This window comes from Ambystoma mexicanum, chromosome 13 (assembly GCF_040938575.1).
Source record: "Ambystoma mexicanum isolate Mex_15411 chromosome 13, UKY_AmexF1_1, whole genome shotgun sequence".
NCBI classification, from domain to species: domain Eukaryota; kingdom Metazoa; phylum Chordata; class Amphibia; order Caudata; family Ambystomatidae; genus Ambystoma; species Ambystoma mexicanum.
The window spans coordinates 405,418,556-405,430,734 of record NC_090938.1 but is presented as its reverse complement, the minus strand read 5'-3'; positions in this window follow the sequence as shown (position 1 = coordinate 405,430,734).

Below are 12,179 nucleotides of genomic sequence, written 5' to 3'. Positions count from 1 at the left end.
GCAGGGTACGTGTATTTCAGGGGTGCGCCCACCACCCCCACCCCCCAGCCACCAGGGGCAGCCTCCACCAGGCCCCCACTCATGTCTACCACCACCCCCACCCCCCAGCCACCAGGGGCAGCCTCCACCAGGCCCCCACTCATGTCTACCATCACCCCCACCCCCCAGCAGTGCAGGGGCAGCCTCCACCAGGCCCCCACTCATGTCTCCCATCACCCCACCGCCCAGCCGTGCAGGGGCAGCCTCCACCAGGCCCCCACTCATGTCTACCACCACCCCCACCCCCAGCCACCAGGGGCACCCTCCACCAGGCCCCCACTCATGTCTACCACCACCCCCACCCCCCAGCCACCAGGGGCACCCTCCACCAGGCCCCCACTCATGTCTCCCACCACCCCCATCCCCCAGCAGTGCAGGGGGAGCCTCCACCAGGCCCCCACTCATGTTTCCCATCACCCCCAACCCCCAGCAGTGCAGGGGCAGCCTCCACCAGGCCCCCACTCATGTCTACCACCACCCCACACCCCAGCCACCAGGGGCAGCCTCCACCAGGCCCCCACTCGTGTCCCCTATTACCCCCACCCCCAGCAGTGCAGGGGCAGCCCCCACCAGGCCCCCACTCATGTCTCCCATCACACCCACCCCCCAGCAGTGCAGGGGCAGCCTCCACCAGGCCCTGACTCATGTCTCCCATCACCCCCACCCCCCAGCAGTGCAGGGGCAGCCTCCACCAGACCCCCACTCATGTCTACCACCCCCCCCACTCCCCAGCCACCAGGGGCACCCTCCACCAGGCCCCCACTCATGTCTACCACCACCCCCACCCCCCAGCCACCAGGGGCACCCTCCACCAGACCCCACTCATGTCTACCACCACCCCAACCCCCCAGCCACCAGGGGCAGCCTCCACCAGGCCCCCACTCATGTCCTCTATCACCCCCACCCCCCAGCAGTGCAGGGGCAGCCTCCACCAGGCCCCCACTAATGTCTACCATCACCCCCACCCCCCAGCAGTGCAGGGGCAGCCTCCACCAGGCCCCCACTCATGTCTCCCATCACCCCCACCCCCCCAGCAGTGCAGGGGCAGCCTCCACCAGGCCCCCACTCATGTCTACCACCACCCCCACCCCCAGCCACCAGGGGCACCCTCCACCAGGCCCCACTCATGTCTACCACCACCCCCACCCCCCAGCCACCAGGGGCACCCTCCACCAGGCCCCCACTCATGTCTCCCACCACCCCCACCCCCAGCAGTGCAGGGGCCCCCTCCACCAGGCCCCCACTCATGTCTACCATCACCCCCACCCCCCAGGAGTGCAGGGGTAGCCTCCACCAGGCCCCCACTCATGTCTCCCACCACCCCCACCCCCCAGCCACCAGGGGCACCCTCCACCAGGCCCCCACTCATGTCTCCCACCACCCCCACCCCCCAGCAGTGCAGGGGCAGCCTCCACCAGGCCCCCACTCATGTCTCCCATCACCCCCACCCCCCAGCAGTGCAGGGGCAGCCTCCTCCAGGCCCCCACTCATATCTACCACCACCCCCACCCCCCAGCCACCAGGGGCACCCTCCACCAGGCCCCCACTCATGTCTCCCACCACCCCCACCCCCCAGCAGTGCAGGGGCACCCTCCACCAGGCCCCCACTCATGTCTACCATCACTCCCACCCCCCAGCAGTGCACGGGCAGCCTCCACCAGGCCCCCACTCATGTCTCCCACCACCCCACCCCCCAGCCACCAGGGGCAGCCTCCACCAGGCCCCCACTCATGTCTACCATCACCCCCACACCCCAGCAGTGCAGGGGCAGCCTCCACCAGGCCCCCACTCATGTCTCCCATCACCTCCATGCCCCAGCAGTGCAGGGGCAGCCTCCACCAGGCCCCCACTCATGTCTACCACCACCCCACCCCCCAGCCACCAGGGGCACCCTCCACCAGGCCCCCACTCATGTCTACCACTACCCCCACCCCCCAGCCACCAGGGGCACCCTCCACCAGGCCCCCACTCATGTCTCCCAGCACCCCCACCCCCCAGCAGTGCAGGGGCACCCTCCACCAGGCCCCCACTCATGTCTACCATCACCCCCACCCCCCAGCAGTGCAGGGGCAGCCTCCACCAGGCCCCCACTCATGTCTCCCACCACCCCCACCCCCCAGCCACCAGGGGCACCCTCCACCAGGCCCCCGCTCATGTCTACCACCACCCCCACCCTCCAGGAGTGCAGGGGCAGCCTCCACCAGGCCCCCACTCATGTATCCCACCACCCCCACCCCCCAGCCACCAGCGGCACCTTCCACCAGGCCCCCACTCATGTCTACCACCACCCCCAAGCCCCCAGCATTGCAGGGGCAGCCTCCACCAGGCCCCCACTCATGTCGCCCATCACCCCCACTCCTCAGCAGTGCAGGGGCAGCCTCCACCAGGCCCCCACTCATGTCTACCACCACCCCCAGCCACCAGGGGCACCCTCCACCAGGCCCCCACTCATGTCTACCACCACCCCCACCCCCCAGCAGTGCAGGGGCAGCCTCCACCAGGCCCCCACTCATGTCCCCTATCACCCCCACTCCTCAGCAGTGCAGGGGCAGCCTCCACCAGGCCCCCACTCATGTCCAACTCATGTCTCCCTGCACCCCCACCCACCAGCCACCAGGGGCACCCTCCACCAGGCCCCCACTCATGTCTACCATCACCCACACCCCCCAGCAGTGCAGGGGCACCCTCCACCAGGCCCCCACTCATGTCCCCTATCACCCCTACCCCCCAGCAGTACAGGGGCAGCCTCCACCAGGCCCCCACTCATGTCTACCATCACCCCCACCCCCCATCAGTGCAGGGGCAGCCTCCACCAGGCCCCCACTCTTGTCTCCCATCACCCCACCCCCAGCAGTGCAGGGGCAGCCTCCACCAGGCCCCCACTCATGTCTACCACCACCCCCCAGCCACCAGGGGCACCCTCCACCAGGCCCCCACTCATGTCTACCACCACCCCCACACCCCAGCCACCAGGGGCAGCCTCCACCAGGCCCCCACTCATGTCTACCACCACCCCCAGCCCCCAGCCACCAGGGGCACCCTCCACCAGGCCCCTACTCATGTCTACCACCACCCCCACCCCCCAGCCACCAGGGGCACCCTCCACCAGGCCCCCACTCATGTCCCCCACTCCCCAGCAGTGCAGGGGCACCCTCCACCAGGCCCCCACTCATGTCTCCCATCACCCCCACCCCCCAGCAGTGCAGGGGCAGCCTCCACCAGGCCCCCACTCATGTCTACCACCACCCCCACCCCCCAGCCACCAGGGGCAGCCTCCACCAGGCCCCCATTCATGTCCCCTATCACCCCCACCCCCCAGCAGTGCAGGGGCAGCCTCCACCAGGCCCCCACTCATGTCTCCCATCGCCCCCACCCCCCAGCAGTGCAGGGGCAGCCTCCACCAGGCCCCCACTCATGTCTCCCATCACCTCCATCCCCCAGCAGTGCAGGGGCAGCCTCCACCAGGCCCCCACTCATGTCTACCACCACCCCCACCCCCCAGCCACCAGGGGCAGCCTCCACCAGGCCCCCACTCATGTCCCCTATCACCCCCACCCCCCAGCCACCAGGGGCAGCCTCCACCAGGCCCCCACTCATGTCCCCTATCACCCCCACCCCCCAGCAGTGCAGGGGCAGCCTCCACCAGACCCCCACTCATGTCTACCATCACCCCCACCCCCAAGCAGTGCAGGGGCAGCCTCCACCAGGCCCCCACTCATGTCTACCATCACCCCCACCCCCCAGCAGTGTAGGGGCAGCCTCCACCAGGCCCCCACTCATGTCTCCCATCACCCCCACTCCCCCCAGCAATGCAGGGTTAGCCTCCACCAGGCCCCCACTCATGTCTACCACCACCTCCACCCCCCAGCCACCAGGGGCACCCTCCACCAGGCCCCCACTCATGTCTCCCACCACCCCCACCCCCCAGCAGTGCAGGGGCACCCTCCACCAGGCCCCCACTCATGTATACCATCACCCCCACCCCCCAGCAGTGCAAGGGCAGCCTCCACCAGGCCCCCTCTCATGTCTCCCACCACCCCACCCCCCAGCCACCAGGGGCACCCTCCACCAGGCCCCCACTCATGTCTCCCACCACCCCCACCCCCCAGCAGTGCAGGGGCAGCCTCCACCAGGCCCCCACTCATGTCTACCATCACCCCCACCCACCAGCAGTGCAGGGGCAGCCTCCACCAGGCCCCCACTCATGTCTCCCATCAACCCACCCCCCAGCAGTGCAGGGGCAGCCTCCACCAGGCCCCCACTCATGTCCCCAATCACCCCCACCCCCAAGCAGTGCAGGGGCAGCCTCCACCAGGCCCCCACTCATGTCTACCATCACCCCCACCCCCCAGCAGTGTAGGGGCAGCCTCCACCAGGCCCCCACTCATGTCTCCCATCACCCCCACCCCCCCAGCAGTGCAGGGGCAGCCTCCACCAGGCCCCCACTCATGTCTACCACCACCCCCACCCCCCCACCCCCCAGCCATCAGGGGCACCCTCCACCAGGCCCCCACTCATGTCTCCCACCACCCCCACCCCCCAGCAGTGCAGGGGCACCCTCCACCAGGCCCCCACTCATGTCTACCATCACCCCCACCCCCCAGCAGTGCAAGGGCAGCCTCCACCAGGCCCCCACTCATGTCTCCCACCACCCCCACCCCCCAGCCACCAGGGGCACCCTCCACCAGGCCCCCACTCATGTCTCCCACCACCCCCACCCCCCAGCAGTGCAGGGGCAGCCTCCACCAGGCCCCCACTCATGTCTCCCATCACCCCCACCCCTCAGCAGTACAGGGGCAGCCTCCACCAGGCCCCCACTCATGTCTACCACCACCCCCACCACCCAGCCACCAGGGGCACCCTCCACCAGGCCCCCACTCATGTCTACCACCACCCCCACCCCCCAGCCACCAGGGGCACCCTCCACCAGGCCCCCACTCATGTCTCCCACCACCCCCACCCCCAGCAGTGCAGGGGCACCCTCCACCAGGCCCCCACTCATGTCTACCATCACCATCACCCCCACCCCCCAGCAGTGCAGGGGCACCCTCCACCAGGCCCCCACTCATGTCTCCCACCACCCCACCCCCCAGCCACCAGGGGCAGCCTCCACCAGGCCCCCACTCATGTCTACCATCACCCCCACACCCCAGCAGTGCAGGGGCAGCCTCCACCAGGCCCCCACTCATGTCTCCCATCACCCCCACCCCCTAGCAGTGCAGGGGCAGCCTCCACCAGGCCCCCACTCATGTCTACCACAACCTCCACCCCCCAGCCACCAGGGGCTCCCTCCACCAGGCCCCCACTCATGTCTACCACCACCCCCACCCCCCAGCAGTGCAGGGGCAGCCTCCACCAGGCCCCCACTCATGTCTCCCACCACCCCCACCCCCCAGCCACCAGGGGCACCCTCCACCAGGCCCCCACTCATGTCTACCCCCACCCCACCCCCACCCCCCAGCAGTGCAGGGGCACCCTCCACCAGGCCCCCACTCATGTCCCCCAGCCAACATGTCACCACAATCTAGATCCCTGGCCCTTATGGTCAGCCTCCAAATGCCAAACACCCACCTGAGTATTGCATCCACCCACTTAGAAATGGCAAAAACATGATAGAACCCCAATTGCATGTTTGGAAATGAACACATGTCCCTCACATACACCCAATTGGTGTCAGTGAATGTCAAAACCCATATCATGATAAGCATGAAACCAATGAGATGATACTACACATTGAAGTTTGAAGAAAAAATATGTATTAAAAGCAACATAAATTGAATCAAAAATAAACAAACAATAATGGAAATTTTAAAAAAAAATAAACCAGCAGGTACATGAAATAATGCAAAACCACAAATCATAATGCAAAGGAAAGGTGTCCAAAGTCACAGCCCACAAAAGTAAATCCAATGGAAAAATAAAATTGAAAACCATTGCTCCATGGCGAAATCATGATAAAAAATTAAAAACCAAAAGTCAACTATATACAGATAAACAATCCAGGGTCCATGATCCCAACCGAAGAAATGAAACCTATCTAATCACACTACCTAAAAAAAAGAAAATATATACAAAATTGTGGCCCATTGTCCAAAAGGTCCAAAAAAAATGCAAAACCAAAGGAAACCTAACACTAACTACAGAACTATTTACAAGGGCAGCAGGCTAGTCCGACGGCTCACTTCGAGATGTTCCGGCCCAGGGCATCATCGAACTCCTGCTCAATGTCCCGGAGGCGGTCCTCCTCCATGGCCCCGAGGGTCCGCAGGGCCGTCCACATGTTCACCCCAAACTCCCTGCAGATTGCCTCGAGGCACTCGGCCCGCCTCAGGGCCCTCCGCATGGAGTTCTCCGCCCTGACCATTGTGAGCCGTGCCTCTTCCGCCTGCTGCCGCTCTGCATCTATGGCGTGGCCCAACCGCTGCCACATGGAAGACACTTCCTGTCCTGGGTCCTCCTGCCCTCCGGCCGATGCCTGCCCCCCCGATGTCGAAGGCCCCGAGCCATCATGGCTCCCACCACGTTGCTGCTGCTGCTGAGCCTCTGCTCATGCACTGCCTCCTGCTGCCTGCACATCCTCTGCTGGCTGGGGTGCAGTCGTTGATGTGGCCACCCCTGCTGGACGTCCGACTCCCGACTGTGGCAGGGATGCTTCTTCCACCAGCCTGGCCGCACCGTCAGAGGCAGCTCCACAGGGCACCCAGGTGACTGATGGGTGGGAAGATGGCACAGAGGACGACTGGCGCATATGGGGTTCAGTTGAGGAGGGAGTCTGAGCAAACCCCATGAAACGGAGGAATCCGGCCTGGGTGACCTGTCCCAGTAGGCCGATGTGGTCAACGAGCCATTCGAGATGACGTGCAGTCTCCTCATGAAAAGACTGCAGGTCACCTCGCATGGCCCGTTGACGCAACGCCACACCAGTCAGGACAGGCTCAACCCGGACCCGGATAGCCACTTCTGCAGGCAGAGGAAGGCCAGTTGTCGTGAGCTCATCCCCTGCCTGAAAACGGGTCTGGACGTAGGCATCCCTGCTGGTGCAAGATGATGCAGTGACAGGATCAGGGACAGGATTGCACACAGGCACCTCCGCGGCGACCTGTGCTGCCTCCTGTCCCTGGTCCTGCACTGCACCACTAGCACCAGTGGAATCCCCACCTCCAGACCCCGTCTCTGTTGCTTGCACGGCCTCCTCCTCCACCAAACCCCCCACCAACCTGGATGTCTCCGTGCCATCTTCCCCCGTTGGGCCCTGTGGGGTCCCAGCTGCCCCTTCTGCTGCCGAGGAGTCCAACTCCGACCTCCGCCTCTTGGACCTCCCCCCGGCAGCTGTGGCCTGGGACGCGGCACCGGACTCCTCACTCCCCGACGAGATCACAACCTGGGAGGGGAGCCGGGCCTTGCGTCTCCGGCTGACGGTGCGATCCCTGCCGCTGTGCTCCACAGCACCTTCTCCGCCCTCTTCATCAGTTGACGCTGCAGACGGAGAAATAAAACACATCATCAGGGCACTGTACAATGGACACATACACACATGACAGTTGCACATGAGTGGCATTGGCAAACCTCAGACATGGCATCACAATTGGCAACACACATGTCATTTCTACATGCACACATGAGCCATACCACAGCCACTTCGCAAATGCCAGCACCATCCATATACATACAACAGCATGAGCAGGCAAAGGTGAGCCAGACATCACATGCAACACAGGGAGTGCACTACACATGCACGCACACCACCACACTTGTATGCATGTGTACACCTCAGCCAACTGTCGCAGTGTTCCGATGGGCATCCATGTCACATCTGCCAATCAGGCTTCCACATCCCGCTGTCACATGCATCCATGTTGCATCACTGTTGCACCCTTGTCAAATACACACACATGCACATGTACACAGTGCTGATACATGCAGCTGAAAACAACATACATGCGTGACATCACGAACATGCCTACTTACATACACATTCATCCAAACATGTGTGCCCACACAACTGCATTTGGCATGCAAGCCTACACACACAAGCACCATCCATGTCTCACACATGACAGCGCTCGCATGTGTTAGACTCATGGTCCTGTACACCCCCACCCATACTCGGCCCCATACAAACAGATGTGCAACCGGCAGACTACTGGCACATCACCACACGCACAGTTTACAATCATGATGCATGTACACTTACCGCTCGACTCCAGACGGGTCTGCCTCTCAAGGACCTGGACGTGAAGCGCTGCGGATATGCGTTCCAGGACCCTCATCTGATCTTCCGACAAGTGGCCCCGGCGCCCCTTAGCATCCGCTGCCTTCAAGAGCCGCCGGGCCTTGTTCAGGGTCCTGGACCTGAAGTCCTCCCAGCACTTCTTGACATGTTGGAAGTCGCGGACTGCCACCCCCTCCGCGTTGATGGCAGTCACAATGTCCGTCCAGATCGAGTCCGTCCTTCCTTGTCGGCGCGCACACTTCCGTAGAGGGCATCCGACTGCCCCAGGACTTGCTCCACCAGGACACCAACTTCCCTGGTACTGAAGCTGGTGCCCCTCTGCCTCTCTGGCCGGGGATTGTCAGTGGTGCCAGATGTTGCAGTGCCCGACATGACAACCCCAGAGGCAGGAGTGGGTGGGCAACTGGGTCCTGGGGCTGGGCTGTGGAGCGATGGAATCCCAGTCGGGAGTCTTCGGTTCCAGCAGGGGTGGTCACAGCAACAGCACCCCTGGCTGATGTGCAGGCAGCAAATGGCAGGGCACGTGGGCAGCAGGCAGTCAGGCAGCAGCAGATGGCAGGTGGGAGCGTGCTCGGGGCTCTGGGGGGCAGTAAATCGGCTTTCTGGGCAGGAGCGTGGTCTTCCGTGTGCTAACGCGTGGCCAGCTTGATACGGAGTGATTTGGCACGTGAAAAGTCCTGCACATCTGTGTGTAATTCGAGGAAAGGCCCTTAGCGCGTAAGCGCGTCTGCACGCATACGCGATTTCATTGGCCCAAAGGCCCCCATGCGCAGCTATGATGTCACGCGCATGGCCGTAGAGAATGGCGCGTGTAAAAAAAAAGATACACGTCCGAGTGTCAAAGCGTGTAATTGGTGGAAATGGCCTCATCGCGTATGCGCGTCTGTGACGTGTGTATAAAAGGTACGTGTAGAACGCCATTTCCTTGTACGTGCTTTTCGTGGAGAGCGAGTGGGTGAAATCTGTACTTCTTGTCGGTTCACACACGATTTACTTCACGGCGTTTCAAGTTCGTGCTCCCTGTTACCTCTGACAGCTTTTTCTCTTTTCCTCTTTTTCCTGGGCCTGTTTCCTCACACAGCGTTCCCTTCTACTGTTGTCCTGTCTCCTCACACAGCGTACAATTCTTCTTTTGGCGGGGGTGTTGCCAACGCGCACACGCGCATATTTTTCACGCTTTTGTTCCTGGCAGACGGTGAGTCGCGCACGTATTTAACATCTGTGCTTGCCCCGTGTGTCGCGTACCCCTTCAGAGGTCATTCTAGGCTGCGTGTGACACGCATACGTTCATTCTTGTGTTTCTGGGTGCCACAGTGTAGTGCAGGTTTATTTTTCCACGCAAGTGGTCTAGGAGGGGTTGCGTGCACCTTACTTCCCTTTTTTGGGGTGCCTGTGCGTTGCGTGACCCGTCATCTTTCCCCAGGGGTGACATACAGCCTTGCTAGAGCACTAGGGTACGATTACCATCTGGTACCCAACCCCTTTGACCCCCAATTGCCCAGGACAATAGTTCACATCGACTCCCATACGCACAATAACATCAGTGCCATGGCTGGGAGGCGAACAAGCCGTAAGGGTGGCCGAGCCCCAAGTGGTGGCCATGGTGGATCCGGTAGGAGACGTGGCCGTGACTTGCAGGGTGCCCCTAGCCCCCCATGTGTGGAGGAGCAGTCAGGGACACCCATGCCCCCCCCCTAGTTGAGGTTAACGTGGCTGACACCATCCAGGCTCAGCCCTTGTTGGACCAGCCCACTGTGGAACCAGACCTGGCACAGGGTGACTCCATGGCTGACTTCAAGGTCAGCAGGTCTAGGCCACGTGCGCCGGTGAACGTTGGTGTCATCAGGCCAAGTGGATCAGGGGCAGCTAGGTCATCTGCTGCCCCGCGTAGGCAGGCTGGGGAGGCTGCAGGGGCAGCTGCGGCTCCATCCACCCCACCTCTCACACACCCAGCCAGGACAGTGTCGGTCCAAGTCCATCATGCTGACATTCCCCCTGACACCATCACACTGGAGCCAATGCCTGCACCAACTCCCATGCTGAGTGTGCAATCCCACACTCCTAGTACAGAGTCCACCGGGGCTCCTGCCCCTAGTGTCCAGAGCGGCATAGGACACTCAGGATCCCCACCACCTTCCAAGCGGAAGAGGAGGAGTGCTCATCCAGTAGAGGCTGATGCCCCAGACACGGCTACACAGTCCGGCCCGTCAAGGAAGCCCAGCTTCAATGAAGCCAAACTGAATGCACTTGTAGAGTATGTGTCCGCACATGACCGAGAAATGGTGATTGTTGCAGGATCCAAGACCACACCTGCACAACGTCAGGCACACTGGCAGACCATTGCGGACATCATAAGTGCCCTTGGAATCGTGAGGCGCACAGCTACTGAATGCTGCAAGCGCTGGAATGACCTGAAGCGCAGGGCAAAGAATAAGCTGGCCTCAAGTCATGCCGCAACTCTAGTGACTGGAGGTGGGTCTCCAGCAGAGGACATAGAACTCACTCCACATGAGCAGGTTGCTGGGACCTACGTCACGGAGGAACAGATCCAAGGCGTGGGAGAAATGGCAGATTACGAGGCATTGTCCGGTGAGTGCACATGCATGTGTGTGTCATCCATGTGCATGGTGTGTGTGGGAGGGCTTCTGTTTGGGTGCCAGGTGAGGGTGTGTGTGCCTGAGTGGTTTGGGTCACCCATGTGCCTCATCCTATACATTCTGCGCACCAGCATTGGGTATAGCAGCATCCCTTCTGCCAACATTAGACATCCAGCCCAACACCCCGCCAGTTGCCCTTGAAGTGTCATCTTGCCACAACATTGTTGCCTATTTACCTCTGTTTATTCAGGCAGATTGTTTGCATATCACCACTTTTACTCTGGATTTCTCAGTCCTATTGTCACATGTCTGACATGGCTATAGTACAGTGGACTGGCTTTGTTTCCTGGACATGATTTGTTTAGACATGTCCCTGTGTTATAGGACCATTTTGGACTGGCAGCTCCAGGTTAAACATTTGAACCATTTCAATGAAAAAAATCAATTTCATGAGCAAACTGGACTGAATGAACAATTGGTGCCCTCCTCTCCCTCTTCACTTTATGGCTAGGGTACATGCCATCTGTGTGATGGCATGTGTATTTGACCTGCCAATCACTGGCCAATGTGTGATGCCACTGCTAGGCAGCATGCAGCAAATGTGTTCATCTTCCATCTTGGTGTCATCAATGTGTGCCATCTGCCTACCCTTCACACGCAGTGACGGTGCACGCATGGGAGGGTTTTAGTCATGTGGGACATGTGTCAATCAAGTACTGTTTCTGTAGCCTCTCAGCCCTAATTGTGTGCCATAGTGCTAATGCCTGTTTCCATTTGTTTTCTTTTATGTCTTTGCAGGGGATGACGCACTTGATACTGATGGGGTTGTGGAGATGGTGCAGACCCAGGAGGGGTCTCAGGCCTGACCGACCACCAGTGAGGGACGTGGTGTGGTGGTGGGTGAGAACCCACAACTGCTGCAGGTCGTGCTCTCAAGGGGTGTCTCTGGCTGCACCTCCCCCGAGCTGTATTCAGGTGTCGATTCGGATGATGAGACCTATGTGCCGTCGCAGGTGAGTGTTCCTGGGAGGGATTCTGTTCTGTCCGACCCACCTGCACCAGGGTTAGAACCCTCAATGGGGATGTCAGTGTTGGCAGGTACGCCTTTGGTGGTTACGGATGCAGGGTCACACTCCGCGACATCTGATCCTGTTCCTGGGCCAGCAGATCAGAGGGGGAATGCAGTCCTGCAGCCTCAGGCAGTGCCGGCACAGCAAGGCGCAGTTCGCCTTGCCCCAGACAGGTGTGGTGCCCGCCGACGTGGTGGCCGTACGCCAACTGGCAATACCGCATGGGAGCAATCCATATAC